Consider the following 15,279-nt stretch of genomic DNA (forward strand, 5'->3'; position numbering starts at 1 on the left):
ATGGTCTCGATCTCCTGACTTCGTGATCCGCCCGTCTCGGCCTCCCAAAGTGCTGGGATTACAGGCTTGAGCCACCGTGCCCGGCCAGGATTTCTTTGTTTCTTGCTAAGAAATCATTATGAAAATAGTGATTTTCATAATAAATCTCATCATTACAAGGAAACAACTCCAAGAATGAGTGAAGAGGTCTAGCGGTCCTTGAAAAGATCAGGCATTGTCCTCACAGTCAAATACTAGGGACCTAATGTGACTTTTCTCGTTCGGGACAAGGTCAGCTGTCCCAGGCCCCACGTCTGCCCTAGGCACAGAGGGCTGTGTAGTGAAGTGGGTTGTGATATTTCCTTAGGCAGTGGCTCATTCCTGTGTTCCGGAGCTCCTGCTTGAATGTGGAAGAATCAACACAGTCAGGAATCAGTAGGTTGGTTTTTAGTCTCCATATTTCTGATTATTAACTATGTGATATCACACCAGTATCTCTCAATTGGGGTTGATTTTCTCCCCTGCCCCACCCCACATGGGACATTTAGCAATGCCTGGAGACATTTTTGACTGTCACAACTGGGGAGTTACTCCTGGCATTTAGTGGGTGGAGGCCAGGGATGCCGCAAAACATTCTCAGTACACAGGACAGCCCCCAACAAAGGATTATCCTGCCTAAAATGTCAACAGTGCCGAGGCTAAGAAACCCTGCATTAGACAACTCATTCAACCTCTTTGGCTTGCAGTTTCCCAAGTTACACGTTCTCTCCATCATGTAAAACTAAGCTTAACTCTACCACTGTTGTCTTTCTAACCTCTCCCTCACCCCAATTCTAAGTCAGTAAATATGGGGTAGGGCTCAGCCTGTTATTTATTTATTTATTTATTTTATTTATTGTCTCCACACGGGATTCTGATGGGCAGTTGCAGTTGAGGCTGAGAACCACTGCCCCCAGGGATCATGCGAAATGGGGTTCTCGTGGAGGTGCCAGGTTGGCCATAAGAGAGGAGTGGACCCTCTCGGAATAGCCTACCAGCAGGAGGAAGTGAGAGGCCTGTCTATTGCGTGCTTCCACATGAGCAGGAGCCACATGCGTGAGGGACCACAGAGAACATGTACCTGAAGGGTTACACAGGGACTTGGGCTCTCAGTCTCTGCATGATAAGCTCTCAGCTGCCAGGAATGTCTACTTCCCAGATTTCCGGCTGACCACCATACCCTGGAAAGGAAATGATAAAACTGGTCAGTTTCTTTATTAACACCCTGATTCTAGCTTCACTAGAGCTTCTCTGGGAGGTTGAAAATCAGTAAGAAAAAACCTCACCCTGAGTCATCAGCCCATTTTGCCACCCAGATAAGGAAACCACATTTGTTACACTTACAGAATTGTGTAATTTAAGAGCTGGTAGGGACCTTGGAAATTGTAGCTCAGGGTCCCCTCCCGGAAGTCCAGAGCTGTGCCTCAGGTCACATGGCTAATTGATGGCAGGGATGGTTCCAGAAGCCTGGTCTGCTGGTTCCCTGGTGTGTTCTTTTTATGTTCTTATTTTAATATTTCTTGATTGGAACCAGTTGTACTGTGGACAATCCAAAATTGTGTGTGTTGTTCAAAGGAAGTGACTTCTAGATGGAACTTTGCTAACACCCAGAGTCTCTTCCTTGAACTCCTCTGAAATATGTCAGGAGGCAAAACAAGTATATCATGATTTCCCTATGTTAAAGCAGTGCAGAAGTATCCAAGTGCCTTCTCTGTGCCAGCTGCTGGTTAAAGGCCTGTACTGCTACTTTTCCGTTTCAATTCTTGCGCCTCCCTGTCATAGCCCATTTTTCACACAAAGCCAGTGATGTCCAAAAAAGGAATTCACACTTCTGAGGAGCATGAAACAAAATTTTAAAAAATTAAAGGAATTCAGGTCATATCCTTCTGCTTAAAATCCCCTAGTTGCTTTCACTGTAGTAGTTGTAAGATCCAAATATGTAGCTGTGGTCTGTAAGGGCCTCTGGTTTCTTGTTTTTTCCTTCTCCCTTCCTTTCCTACTTTCCCTTCTCCCTTCCGTTCCCCCTTCCCTTCTCCCTTCTTTCCCTTCCTTTCTTTTCTACCTTCCCTTCCCTTCTTTCTTGTCTTTGTCATCCAGCTCACTGCAGCCTCAACATCCTGGGCTCAAGTGGATCCTCCTACCTCAGCCTCCCAAGTAACTAGGACCACAGGAACATGTCACCATGCTGGGCTAATTTTTGTATTTTTAGTAGAGATGAGTTTTTACCATGTTGGCCAGGCTGGTCTTGAACTCCTGACCTCAAGTGATCTGCCTGCCTTGGCCTCCCAAAGTGCTGGGATTACAGCTGTGAGCACTGCACCCATCCTGGACTTTATTTTTAAAATGAAATCAGAATGCCAGTTTATTGATACATGAGAAATGGAACTGCTAAGCATAGTAGATTCCTTTCTTTGAAGACAGTGTATACTTCCTATAGGAAGAATATCCAGGTGAAGCAAATATAAATATAAAAACAAAATATAATATAAAAGGAGAAAGCTACTGGGTAAGTATAGACTCAGCACCCAGTGAATTGGAAATCAAAAAGACCCAAGAGCTTTAATGCTGGAGAAAGATTACCATGTTAATGGCTCCTCAAAACTGGCTGGACGTGAAAATTGCACGGGAAGCTTTTGTTTAAAACATACCCACAAAAGAGTGTAAATTGGTTCAACCATTGTGGAAGACAGTGTGGTGATTCCTCAAGGATCTAGAACTAGAATTACCATTTGACCCAGCAATCCCATTACTGGGTATATACGCAAAGGATTGTAAATCCTGCTAGTATAAAGACACATGTACACGTATGTTTATTGTGGCACTATTCACAATAGCAAAGACTTGGAACCAACCCAAATGTCCATCAATGATAGACTGGATTAAGAAAATGTGGCACATATACACCATGGAATACTATGCAGCCATAAAAAAGGAGGAGTTCATGTCCCTTGTGGGGACATGGATGAAGATGGAAACCATCATTCTCAGCAAACTGTCATGAGGACAGAAAACTAAACACTGCATGTTCTCACTCATAGGTGAGAATTGAACAATGAGAACACTTGAACACAGGGCAGGGAACATCACACATCGCGGTCTGTCGTGGGGTGGGGGGAGGGGGAGGGATAGCATTAGAAGAAATACCTAATGTAAATTTTGAGTTGATGGGTGCAGCAAACCAACATGGCACATGTATCAAACCTGCACGTTGTACACATGAACCCTAGAACTTAAAGTATAATATAATAATAAAAAACATACCCACAAGAAACAACAATACATTTTTCAGTCTCTCCTTTGGAGATTCTAATTTATTAGGTTTGTGGTGAGGGCTTGGGAATCTATGTTTTATTTAAAATACTGCTGTAGTGATTGATGGTGGACAACCTGGTTTGGGAACCAGTGCCTAGCTCACCTTTACTTCCAGCATGAGTAAACTCAGGCTGGAAGAGATCATATGTCTCATGCAGAGTCACACAGCAAGTGAGTGGGAAGATAGAATTCAAATCTCTCTGTCCTCTCTATGCATCGTTCAAACAACGTAGTAAGATTCTCAGGGACAGAGGCAGCACAGCCTCGGAAATTGTTGGTTTCTTAGTTTTTTCCTCTATATACATGTAACTAACCAGTGTAGTGTCAAACAGGAAATATACACAGCGTAGTTTTTTTTTTCTTTTTTATTGCAAAGTGTCAGATTAGGACCAGTAACATCAGCACCACCTGGGAACTTAGAAATGCAGATTTTCAGCCCCTCTCCAGACCTACTGAATATGAAACTCTGGTGGGGCCTAGAGCCTGTGTTTTAAAGCCATCTAGGTGACTCTGATGCACCCCGAAGCTTGAGAATCACTGTCTGCAGGTATGTTTCATGACTCAATCGCTGGTTAAAGCTGTTGACCTCGGCCTTTGTAGTTGATGAGTCATTAACATTGAGGCCTTAACTTTCCTAGCCATCTGCTTTCCTTGGTGATATTTATTCAAAACAGGAACTATTGTTGTAAGTCTTCATTAGAGACGGGGTCTCGCTCTGTCACCCAGGCTGGAGTGCAGTGGGGTGATCTCAGCTCACTGCAAGCTCCACCTCCCAGGTTCACCCCATTCTCCTGCCTCAGCCTCCCGAGTAGCTGGGACTACAGGCGTCTGTCACCACGCCTGGCTAATTTTTTGTAGTTTTAGTAGAGACGAGGTTTCACCGTGTTAGCCAGGATGGTCTCGATCTACTGACCTCATGATCTGCCCACCTCGGCCTCCCAAAGTGCTGGGATTACAGGCTTGAGCCACCGCATCCGGCCGGGAATGGACTTTTATTGAGCACTTGCCGTATGTGAGGCACTGTGTGTGAGGCTATTATTTATTTCATTTAATTCTCACATCCACCTTGCTAGGTCAGTGTTATTATCCCTATTTTACAGATTTGGTATCTGAGGCTAGTAGAAGTTAGGTATGATCTTGATGTACAGGCTATTTGCCTAACTATAGTTGTACATTTTTGCCATCTGTTGTCTCCCTAGAACAGTGGCTTACAAGCTTGATTGCGTATAAACAGAAAGCCCCTGGGAAGTTTGTTATAAATGCAAATTCCCTAGGCCTCCTTTGCAGAGATCCTAAATCGGAGGCCTGGATGGGACCCAGAATTTTGAATTTTCCTCAAATACCCTAGGTGATTCTGCGCCAGTCCTAGATCCATTTTCACCTGCCCTAATTGGTTGACCAGTTGCCCCTCAAGGCTTCTCTGAAGTTCTGTGTTCTCCTGTGTTTTGTGCTCACAGGCCTTGGACACTGGTTGGAGAAGAAATATGAGTATGGGAGGAGAGGCCATGGGAGCCTTTATTAAGAGTCTTATCTGCCCGGCTCTTTCTGCTGTCTCTGCTGCTGCTTAGAGGGTTCCTAGGCCATAGTTTGGCTTTGAGTAACTTGTGATGCTTTCCATTATCTATCCCAAAGTTTGTAACTGTTCTTATAGCAACTTTGCCCTTATGTCTGTCAGGTGCATAGATGTGAGCCATTTCCTTCAGGCTGTCATTAAGAACTGTGGAGTAGAGAGTTGCTTCAGCTTTTGAGGTCAGAAATGGTATTTCATCTGTTTGGTGATAAAAGCCCTTATTTTTCAGGGATAGAACTGACATATATAGTGAATGATTTGGCTTAGAACTTAGAAATGCAGATGCAGATGTTTGGCCCCACACAAATGTATTGAATTCACTAAATAATTAGAAGACTGAATAATCTGGTGCTATTATGAAGGAAAAAAGTGAAATGGAAATTAAAAACAAATTTCAGATATGACACCTCATGTCTTTTGTGAGGTGACAGGCTGATTTCTGTCCACAAGTTTAGAAGTGGCTACTAACATAAATAACCCAGGGATCCCATAGTGTAAAAGAGTCATGTCTATGGAAAGATAGTGGAAACCTGCCAGGCTTTTGTCCAGTAGAGAAATCAGACATGTTGAACTATTAAATTTCTTTAATATGTCTTAGTCCCTGAAACAAAATGTGTATTACAAAATGGGAAGGAAATTCACAAAAGCAAACATTGCAGCTTCCTGAAGTCCACTATATATAAAGCAAATTATAGGTTATGTTTCTAAGAATACTTTCTTTTTCTACCTGATATTAGAGTTGATAATAACAATATGCAAGTGAGTATAATAGCTACAGCTACCATATGTGTCAAGAATTATACAAACATTTTCTCATTTAATCCTCAAGAATCTTTCAAAGCAGATATTATCCTTCATTGTACAGATGATGAAACAGGCTCAAGAGGATGAAGTAATTTGCCCAATGCTGGGATATGGTTTCCAGGGATTCAGGACTTTCAGTGCTATAACTCAGACGGTCCCCACTAAACTGGGTTGGTTGGTCCCACCAAGTGGCACCCTGTCTACTGACCCACAGTTAATAGTAAGGCCAAACGGTTCTGAGTTAGACAGTGGTTAATATACTGAAAATTGCCAACCTGCCTCACAGAGCAACTTTCAGAACATTTTTTGGTGCCCATTTTTCTTCATTTTGCACACAGTTCTAATAATCTTGGTTATTTGGTTTCCAAGTGCCTTGTCAATTAAAAACAGTGCATCGGAAGGGGTAGGGGCTGACCCAGGAAGGCACACTGATTACTGTGGTGAGGGATAGCTGCCTGACTGATAGCAAAGGTGAGGGCAGGGAGAAGGAAATAGAAATTAACAAAAGACACGAAATCAATACAGCGATCAGGAGCCATTTATTATGGAGGCAAACATACATTAAAATGAATAGCTATTATTGAACATTTCCTTTGTGTCAAACACAGTTTTAGGCATTTTATAGGTATACATAATTGAATCCATGTAAAATAATCCTATTATTATTCCTGTTTCACAGATGAGGCAACTGAGACAGAGAGGTTAAGTAATTTGCTCAAGGTCACATGGCCTGTGAGTGGTAAAGTTGAGAATTAAAGTCATACAGTCTGTCTCCAGAGCTCAGATCCTCAACATCCTACTTCAGTATAGGTCCTAGGTCTTGAGGACGTAGCATGGCAAGTTAGTGAGGTTTATTGTGATGTCCTGAATCCTCCAAGAAAAAAAAAATGGGCATTAAATTTTATTTTGTAATAATTAATTTTTAAAAATTTACCAAAGCTTTTTTTTTTTCTTTTTTTTGGGAGACAGAGTCTCGCCCTGTCACCTGAGCTAGAGAGCAGTGGCGTGATGTTGACTCACCATAACCTCCACCTCCCTCGTTCAAGTGATTCTCCTGCCTCAGCCTCCTAAGTAGCTGGGATTACAGGTGTGTGCCATCACACCGAACTAATCTTTGTATTTTTAGTAGAGACGGGGTTTCCCTATGTTGGCCAGGCTGGTCTCGGATTCCTGGCCTCCAGTGATCTGCCCGCCTCTGCCTCCCAAAGTTCTGGGATTACAGATATGAGCAACCATGCCCCGCCAAATTTACCAAAGTTATACGTGGACGTTGTTCTACAACGCCTGTTACAAAAAACCAGTAGACTCCTCTCCCCCAGCCCATTTCCTGCTCCCCAGAGTTAACCAGTGAACTCTTGCAGTAGTTTACACATCTAGTCTCTAAATGACACATTTCTATTCCTATGGTCAGTTTTTCAGTTTTAGTCATTATCTGTCGATACTTTATTATAGAAGAAGAGAATTTAGCTCATTCCCCTATCCACCCCTGCTATAAGTGTACCATTTTCATCTCCTCTTTCTTACCTGAGTTTGTTCATTTGTTCCTACATTCATTTGTTCATTCTTTCCTTCCCCTACTCAACAGTTTATTTTTACTTTATGGAGGTATTATTGACAGATAAAAGGCTGTACATGTTTAATATATACATCTTGATGAATTTGGGGATAATTATTCACCCATGAAACCATCGCCACCATCAAGGCCATAAACATATCCGTCATCTCCCAGAGTTTTATACTGCTTCCTTTATTATTATTATTGTTTTTTTTGTGTGTGTGTTTTTAAGAACAATTAACACTGGATCTATCTTCTTAGCAGGTTTCAGTATATAATACAGTATTAGTATTATATAGACACTATGCTGTATAATAGCTTTTCAGAACTTATTTATTTTGCATAACTGAAACTTGTTCCCTTTAACTGTGACCTTCCCATTTCCCCTTCCTCCCAGTCCCTGGCAACCATCATTCTGCTCTCTGCTTCTGGGAGTTTGAGTACTTTTTTTTAAATTACATTTTTTTCTTTTAGAAACAAGATCTTGCTGTACTGCCCAGACTGGAGTGCAGTGACGCGATCATAGCTCACTGCAGCCTTGAAGTCATGGGCTCAAGCAATCATTGCGCCTCAGTGTCTTGAGTAGCTGGGGCTACAGGAGCGGCCACCATGTGTGGAGAGTTTGACATTTTAGATTCTGTATATTAAATATATGGAAGATCACATAGTATTTTTCTTTATGTGTCTGGCTTATTTAACTTAGTCTAATAGCTTCCACACCTATCTGTATTGTCACAATGGCAGGATTTCTTTCTTTTTTAAGGCTGAATACTTTTTCATTGTATGTATAGACCACATTTTCTTCATTTATTCATTGTGAATGGACATTGAGGTTGTTTCTAAGTCTTGCCTATTGTGAATAATGCTGCAATGAACATGGGAGTACAGATATCACTTAGAAATCCTGATTTCAATTCTTTCAGATGTATTATACCCAGAAGTAGGATTGCTAAATCCTATGGTATTCTATTTTTAAAATTTTTGAAAAAATTATTTTAAACAACCTCCATAATGTTTTCCATGGTGGCTGTACCAATTTCTATTCCCACCAACAGTGTACAAGGGTCCCTTTTCTCCATATCCTTGCCAACACTTACCTCTTGTTTTTTTTTTTTTTTTCTAATTGGCCATCCCAGCAGATGTGAGGTAATCAAAATCATTGTGGTTTTGATTTGCATTTCTCTGATGATTAGTGATGTCGAGCACTTTTTCATATACTTGTTGACCATTTTTTATGTATTCTTTGAAAAAATGTCTATTCAGGTCTTTTGCCCATTAACTTTTTTTTTTCTTTTGGGTGTTTTTTTGGTGTTCAGTAGTATGAGGTTCTTGTATATTTTGGATATTAACCCCTTATCAGATTTACATTTTTTTCCTTCTATACATTGCCCTTTCTCTCTCTCTCTCTTCCTTCCTTCCTTCCTTCCTTCCTTCCTTCCTTTCTCTCTCTCTCTCTCTCTCTCTTTCTTGAGGTGGAGTGTCATTCTGTCACCTGGCTGGAGTTCACTGGCACAACCTCCGCTCACTGCAACCTCTGGGCTCAAGTGATTCTCATGCCTCAGCCTCCTGAGTAGCCAGGATTACAGGTGCCCACCACCATGTCCAGCTAATTTTTGTATTTTTAGTAGAGATGGGATTTTGCCATGTTGGTCAGGCTGGTCTCAAAGTCCTGCCCTCAAGTGATCTGCCTTCTGAGCTCCCAAAGTGCTGGGATTACAGGTGTGAGCCACCGTGCCTGGCCAGTTGCCTTTCCATTTTATTGTTTCCTTTGCTGTGCAGCAGCTTTAGTTTGATGTAATCACACTTTTTTTTTTTTAGATGGAATCTCACTTTGTCACCTAGGCTGGAGTGCAATGGAGCAATCTCAGTTCACTGCAACCTCTGCCTCCTGGGTTCAAGTGATTCTCCTGCCTCATCCTCCCAAGTAGCTGGGATCATAGGTGCGTGCCACCATGCCCCAGTTCATGTTTGTATTTTTAGTAGAGACGGGGTTTCACCATGTTGGCCAGGCTGGTCTTGAACCCCTGACCTCAAGTGATCCACCTACTTTGACCTCCCAAAGTGCTGGGATTACAGGTGTGAGCCACTGCACCTGATGGATTATTTAGAGTATCTCTTATTATTCTTTGTACCTCTGTGGTATCAGTTGTAACACCTCCTATTTCATTTACAATTTTATTAATTTGAGTTTTTACTCGTTTTTTAGACTAGGTAAAGTTCTCTCTCTCTCTCTCTCTCTCCATATATATATATATATATATATATATATATATATATATATATAATATATAAAATTTATTATTTTTTTTGAGGATGGATTCTTGCTGTGTTACCCAGGCTGGAGTGCAGTGATGCAATCTCAGCTCTATGCAACCTCTGCTTCCCAGGTTCAAGTGATTCTCTTGTTTCAGCCTCCCAAGCAGCTGGGATTACAGGCACCCGCCACCACGCCCTGCTAATGTTTGTATTTTAAGTAGAAATGGAGTTTCGCCATGTTGTTCAAGCTGGTCTCAAACTCCTGACCTCAGGTGATACCTGCCTCAGCCTTCCAAAGTGTTGGGATTATAGGTGTGAGCCACTGCACCCAGCCAGTTTTGTCAATTTTGTTTATTTTTTCAAAAAATACTTAGTTTTATTCATCTTTTCTTTCTTTTCTGTTTTTTTTTTTTTTTTGGTCTCTATTTAATTTTAGCACCAATCTTTATTATTTCATTCCTTCTTCTAACTTTGGGCTTATTTTGTTCCCTTTTTTCTAGTTTGTTGCAGTATCAACTTAGGTTGTTTACCGAAGAGCTTTCTTTTTTCTTAATGGAGGCCATTTATCACTGTAAACTTCCCTCTTAAAACTGCTTCTGCTGAATCCCATAAAATTTTGATGTGTTGTATTCTATTTTCATGTATCTCAAGATTTAAAAAAAATTCCTTTTGATTTTATTTGGCCAATTAGCTGTTCAGGATTATGTTACTGATTTTCCACATATTTGTGAATTTTTCAGTTTTCTTCCTGTTACTGATTTCTAGTTACATGTTGGTGTGGTCAGAAAAGATATTTAGTATGATTTCAATCTTCTTAAATTTGTTGAGACTTGTTTTGTGGCCTACCATATGTTCTATCCTGAATATTCCATGTGCACTTGAGAATAATGTATATTCTCCTATAGTTGGATAGAAAGTTCTGTATGTGCCTGTTAATTCCATTTGTTCTATAATATTGTTCAGACTTGCCATTTCCTTATTGATTTTCTATCTGGATAATCTGTTCATTGTTGAAATTAGGGTATTCAAATCCCTTACTATTATTGTATGGTTATCTATTTCTTCTTTCAGTTTGGTTAATATTTGCTTTATATATTTAGGTGCTTTCATGTTGGGTGCCTACATGTTTACAACTGTTATATCTACTTGATGAATTCACCTCCTTGTCACCACATAACTACCTTTTTGGTCTCTTGGGACTGTTTTTTACTTGAAGTCTATTCTGATATAAGTATAGTCACCTCTGCTTTCTTTTGATTTCTATTTGCATGAAATATTTTTTTCCATCCCTTCACTTCCAGTCTGTCTGCCCTTAAATCTAAAATGACTCTCTTTCAGGCAGCAAATAATTGTATCTTATTTTTTATATATGTTCTGTCATTCTATGTCTTTTATTTATTTTTTGTTTTTATTTTTATTTTTATTTTTGAGATGGAGTCTCACTGTGTCGCCCAGGCTGGAGTGCAGTGGCATGATCTTGGCTCACTGCAACCTCCGCCTCCCAGGTTCAAGCAATTCTCATGCCTCAGCCTCCTGAGTAGCTGGGATTACAGGTGTCCGCCATCATGCCTGCCTAATATTTTTTGTATTTTTAGTAGAGATGGAGTTTCACCATGTTGGCTAGGCTGGTTTTGAACTTCTGACCTCAAGTGATCTGCCCGCCTTGGCCTCCCAAAGTGCTAGGATTACAGGCGTGAACCACCATGCCCAGCCTCTATGTCTTTTAATTGGAGAATGTAATACGTTTACATTTCAAGTAATTATCGATAGATAGGGACTTACTATGCCATTTTGATGCTTATTTTCTATTTGGTAGTTCTTTCTTTCTTTTCTTCTTCTCTTGGTGTGCTGAGCTGCTTTTTAAGCAGATGATCACCATTCTGTCCCGATTTTACAGTCCCCCGAATTCCAGAAGTTTTGGGGTTCTGAATCCCTGAGACTTTCTGGAGATTCTGTGATGAGTTCCTTCTTGGATTTTCCTACTGGCAGATGAAGAGTCAGCTTTCCGAGGTCTGTTAATCAGTTACCTCTAGAATATTGAATCAGAATTGGCATTTTGAAAGATCCCTAGGAGATTCCTATATATCCCGAGGGTTGAGAAGTGCTAATATGAACTTGTAATTAAAGGAAGCTAACTCTAATGAATTTTAATCTGGGATTTAAAAATCTCGATACATTTTTCTTACTAAATTGTTCTCAAAATTCTTGAGATTGCTGTGAGATAATAAAAGAGAAAGGGGTGCATTTTCATGAGATTTTCATCAGGTATGAAACAAAACTTCCATTTCATTTACCATGAGAAGAGATGTCAGACTTGTTGTGCTCAGACTTTTCTTAGCTGCCCACAGTTCTTGAGGCTGGTGGTAGTTTTTTTAGATTGGACAAATTGAGTCTTCAGTCACACTTTGAGCTGCCAAAATGAAAGCGTAGCTTCTCTTAGAGGCAAGGGATAGATTGATTAGTTCTATGTCCAACATTTCACCCAATAATTAATAAGTGCTCAGTAACTCATTGTGGGGTGAATGAATAAAAAACAAGATACAACCCCTGTCTTCAAGATCGTCACAAACCAACAACAAAGACCAAGAAATAAATTGAATAATTAGCATACAGGGGTGACCAGTTCTAGAAATACTAAGCACAGGGAAAGTGCATCCAGCTCAGCATTGCTGGCATAAGAAGCCAAGGAGCTGATTCTTTTGGTGAACAGAGCTTGGTGCAATTAGAGCAGCAGCTTTCACACTTTAGTGTGTATCAGAATCACCTGGAGTGCTTGTTGAACCACAGCTGTGCCCTATCCTCAGCATTTCTGATTCAGTGGGGTGGGCCCAGGAATGTGCAAATGTAGTAAGCTCCTAGAAGATGCTGGTAATACTGGTCTTGGAACCACAGTTTGAGAACCACTTAACTTAGAGAATTACAACGAGTTCTGATGGCTGGACTCTAGCAGCTTATAGGCAGGAGGCAGGTGATACTGAAAGCAGAAGCTTAAGGAGTAGGAATTTTATTGTGGAGATTGTGGGGAGCCATTAACAGGAGAGTGATGGACTCTCATTTGCCTTTTGGAAAGATCACTTTGGGTGTGGTGTCCGTGGGGACCAGAAAACCAAATAAGAGGTTTATTATAGCCATCCAAGAAATAATCAAAACTTGGAGTAAAGGCGAGATGATGAATATCCTTAGGACTTCGTGGCCAATTGGAAGTGGGAGGGGCAGAGAGGGAGGAGTTAATGAGAACCATCAGATTTCTGGCTGTGTGTGTTGGGATTGTGTGATTCAAGACACAGGAAGAGAAGTGGGTTTGAAGCAAGGTTGTGGAGAAAAGCAAAGGAGGTGAGTACAGGACATGTTGAATTTGAGATGCCGGCAAGATATCTGGGTGGACTCCCTTGTAGGCAGTTTTACTTATGGAATTGGAGGCGAGCTGCAAGGTCTGGTAAGTAATCCAGCCCCATCCCTCCTGCCACTTCCATTTGATCCCCCATATCGTTTGTTTGGATAAGGCATCGTATTTGTAAGCAACAATACGAATATTACCTTTAAGGGCCTTGAGAATACAATACTTTTCTAAATATTTTCTCAAGAAAACAAATGTTCTACTTGTTTGATTCACGGGGTAGGTGGGAGGAAGAAAGAGCTGAAGTACGAGTCTTCTAATACCAGAAGAGGTTAATAAAGCCGCCCTCTGAGTGGCCAGTCGAATTGGAACTTGGTAAGCTTGAAAGGGGCAAAAATCACTTGACTGGTCTGCAGTGCCATATGACAAACAGCTGAGACTCATTAGCTGGATTGCGGGTTTTTACAGCGATGCCTGTTTTGAAAGTTGATGGAGCGAATGCTTTTCAAAAGAGTCTTTTGAAAACCTTTTTAAGTAGTCCATTCTGACTTTAACATTTCTCTTTGTCTTAACCTCAGACAAAAAGTAACCTTCCTGAAGAGGACATGTGATTGGAAATTGTCAATTGTTGAAGCGTTGGTAACTCCAGTCTCTAACGTTTTAGAAAATTACAACAAGCAGTTTTCTACCCTGGCAAGGTATGGTTTTGTATTTATCTTTTTTTTTTTTTTTGGTAGTGGTTTTGAGCTCTGTCATGTCAATTTTCATGCGCTTAAATTATGTGCAATATAACATACAATACCAGTGCACATATTATTTTTAAACTAAAGACTTTATGATGTCTACTAAATTTCTAGGGATTAGTTTGAAAAGTGCATTTTCAGTGACCAGGGAGTGGGTATGAATACTGACTGCATTCTTCCTTTCTTTTCTGTACTTGAAAAAGAAACACAGGTTTTTACTTTCAGGTAATTATTGAATATGCGAGCTGATTAAGAAATTGAATTATTCTGAGAGTCTTGCTTATCCTCTGAGGGTTGTTTGACAAAAATTCAAGCTTACTGGTGTTTTGTTTTTGATAGTGTTAACAGCTTTCTTTCTTTTCTTTTCTTTTCTTTCTTTTGTTAAATTTGAGACAGAGTCTTGCTCTGTCGCCCAGGCTTGAGTGCAGTGGTACAGTCTTGGGTTACTGCAACTTCTGCCTCCCAGGATCAAGCGATTCTACTGCCTCAGCGTCCTGAGTAGCTGGGACCCCAAGCTACCATGCCTGGCTAATTTTTGTATTTTTAGCAGAGATGGGGTTTCACCATGTTGGCCAGGCTGGTCTCAAACTTCTGACCCCAAATGATCTGCCTGCCTCGGCCTCCCAAAGTGCTGGGATTATGGGCATGAGCCACTGTGCCCGGCCTAATAGTGTTAATAGTTTTAATGGAGGAATGTAAGTGTGTGTTTTAGTATAAGGTTTATTTCTTCTGGGAATTAAATCTGCTTTTCAATTAGTGTTAATTCTGTTAGGTTTGATAAGGGTATTGTTGTTATGTAAGGAAATGTCGATATATTTTAGAGATGCAAAGTGAAGTATGCTGGAGTGAAAGATCTGGGTGGTGTGATGGGAGATTTCATTATATGATTCTCTCTACTTCTGGATATTGTATTAGTTTACTAGAGCTGCCATAAGAAAGCACTATAAACTGGGTGGCTTTAAAACTGTGATTTCAAAAACAGAAATGTATTGCCTCACAGTTCTGGAGCCTGAAAATCTAAGATCAAGATGTCAGTGGGGTTGGTCCCATTTGAAGACTGTGGGGGAGAATCTGTTCCAGGCCTTTCTGTTTAGCTGTGGATGGCTGTCTTCTCCCTATGTCTCTTCATGCCATCCTCCCTGTGTTCATATCTGTGATCACAGTTCCTTTCTTGTAAAGAGACCATGAGGGTAGGTTAGGACCCACCCTAATGACCTCTTTTTTAACTTGATTCCCTCTATAAAGGTCCTAGCTCCAAAAAAACATATTCTGAGGTACTGGGAGTTAGAGCTTCAGCATGTGAATTTTAGGGAAACACAATTCAATCCATAACCGGTATGTCTGAAAATTTTCGTAAGATGACATTTTAAAGATTTGCCTGAAATTGCATGCAGTAAACATTTGTTAAGCCCAGTGCCTGGTATGTGCTCGATATCGAGTGTGTGAAGATGCGTAAGACATGGTTCCTGTCCACTCACCCATGGTTTAATCAAATACAGGGATCTAACTTTGTGAGTGTGTATGTGTTTGCTTATTGCTTCCACTGAGTTGTAGCTACTCTCACACTTGTGTGTCCATGAAGGCACAATCACGGTCCTGACACATGGACAGCCTAATATCACAAGAGATACCTGGAAGGGTTCCCTTGCCCTGAGCACCCATGAGCATAGGTTAAGAGAGTGGA

At 40.8% G+C, this 15,279-nt stretch overlaps 1 protein-coding gene across 2 annotated transcripts in view; it reads left to right on the forward strand.

The window, feature by feature from the left end:
- The window catches only part of RAB27A (RAB27A, member RAS oncogene family), an 86,788-nt gene that overhangs the window by 7,280 nt on the left and 64,229 nt on the right, over positions 1–15,279 (forward strand). The window contains exons 1-2 of one of the 2 annotated variants that reach the window (XM_023228579.1): positions 3,722–3,877; positions 13,431–13,550. The gene's annotated coding sequence lies outside the window, so the exon portion shown is untranslated. Of the gene's footprint in view, positions 1–3,721; positions 3,878–13,430; positions 13,551–15,279 lie in introns of those variants that run through there. The other variant, XM_023228578.2, reaches the window with a different exon arrangement.

This window comes from Piliocolobus tephrosceles, chromosome 6, assembly GCF_002776525.5.
Source record: "Piliocolobus tephrosceles isolate RC106 chromosome 6, ASM277652v3, whole genome shotgun sequence".
In the NCBI taxonomy this organism is placed as follows: Eukaryota; Metazoa; Chordata; class Mammalia; order Primates; family Cercopithecidae; genus Piliocolobus; species Piliocolobus tephrosceles.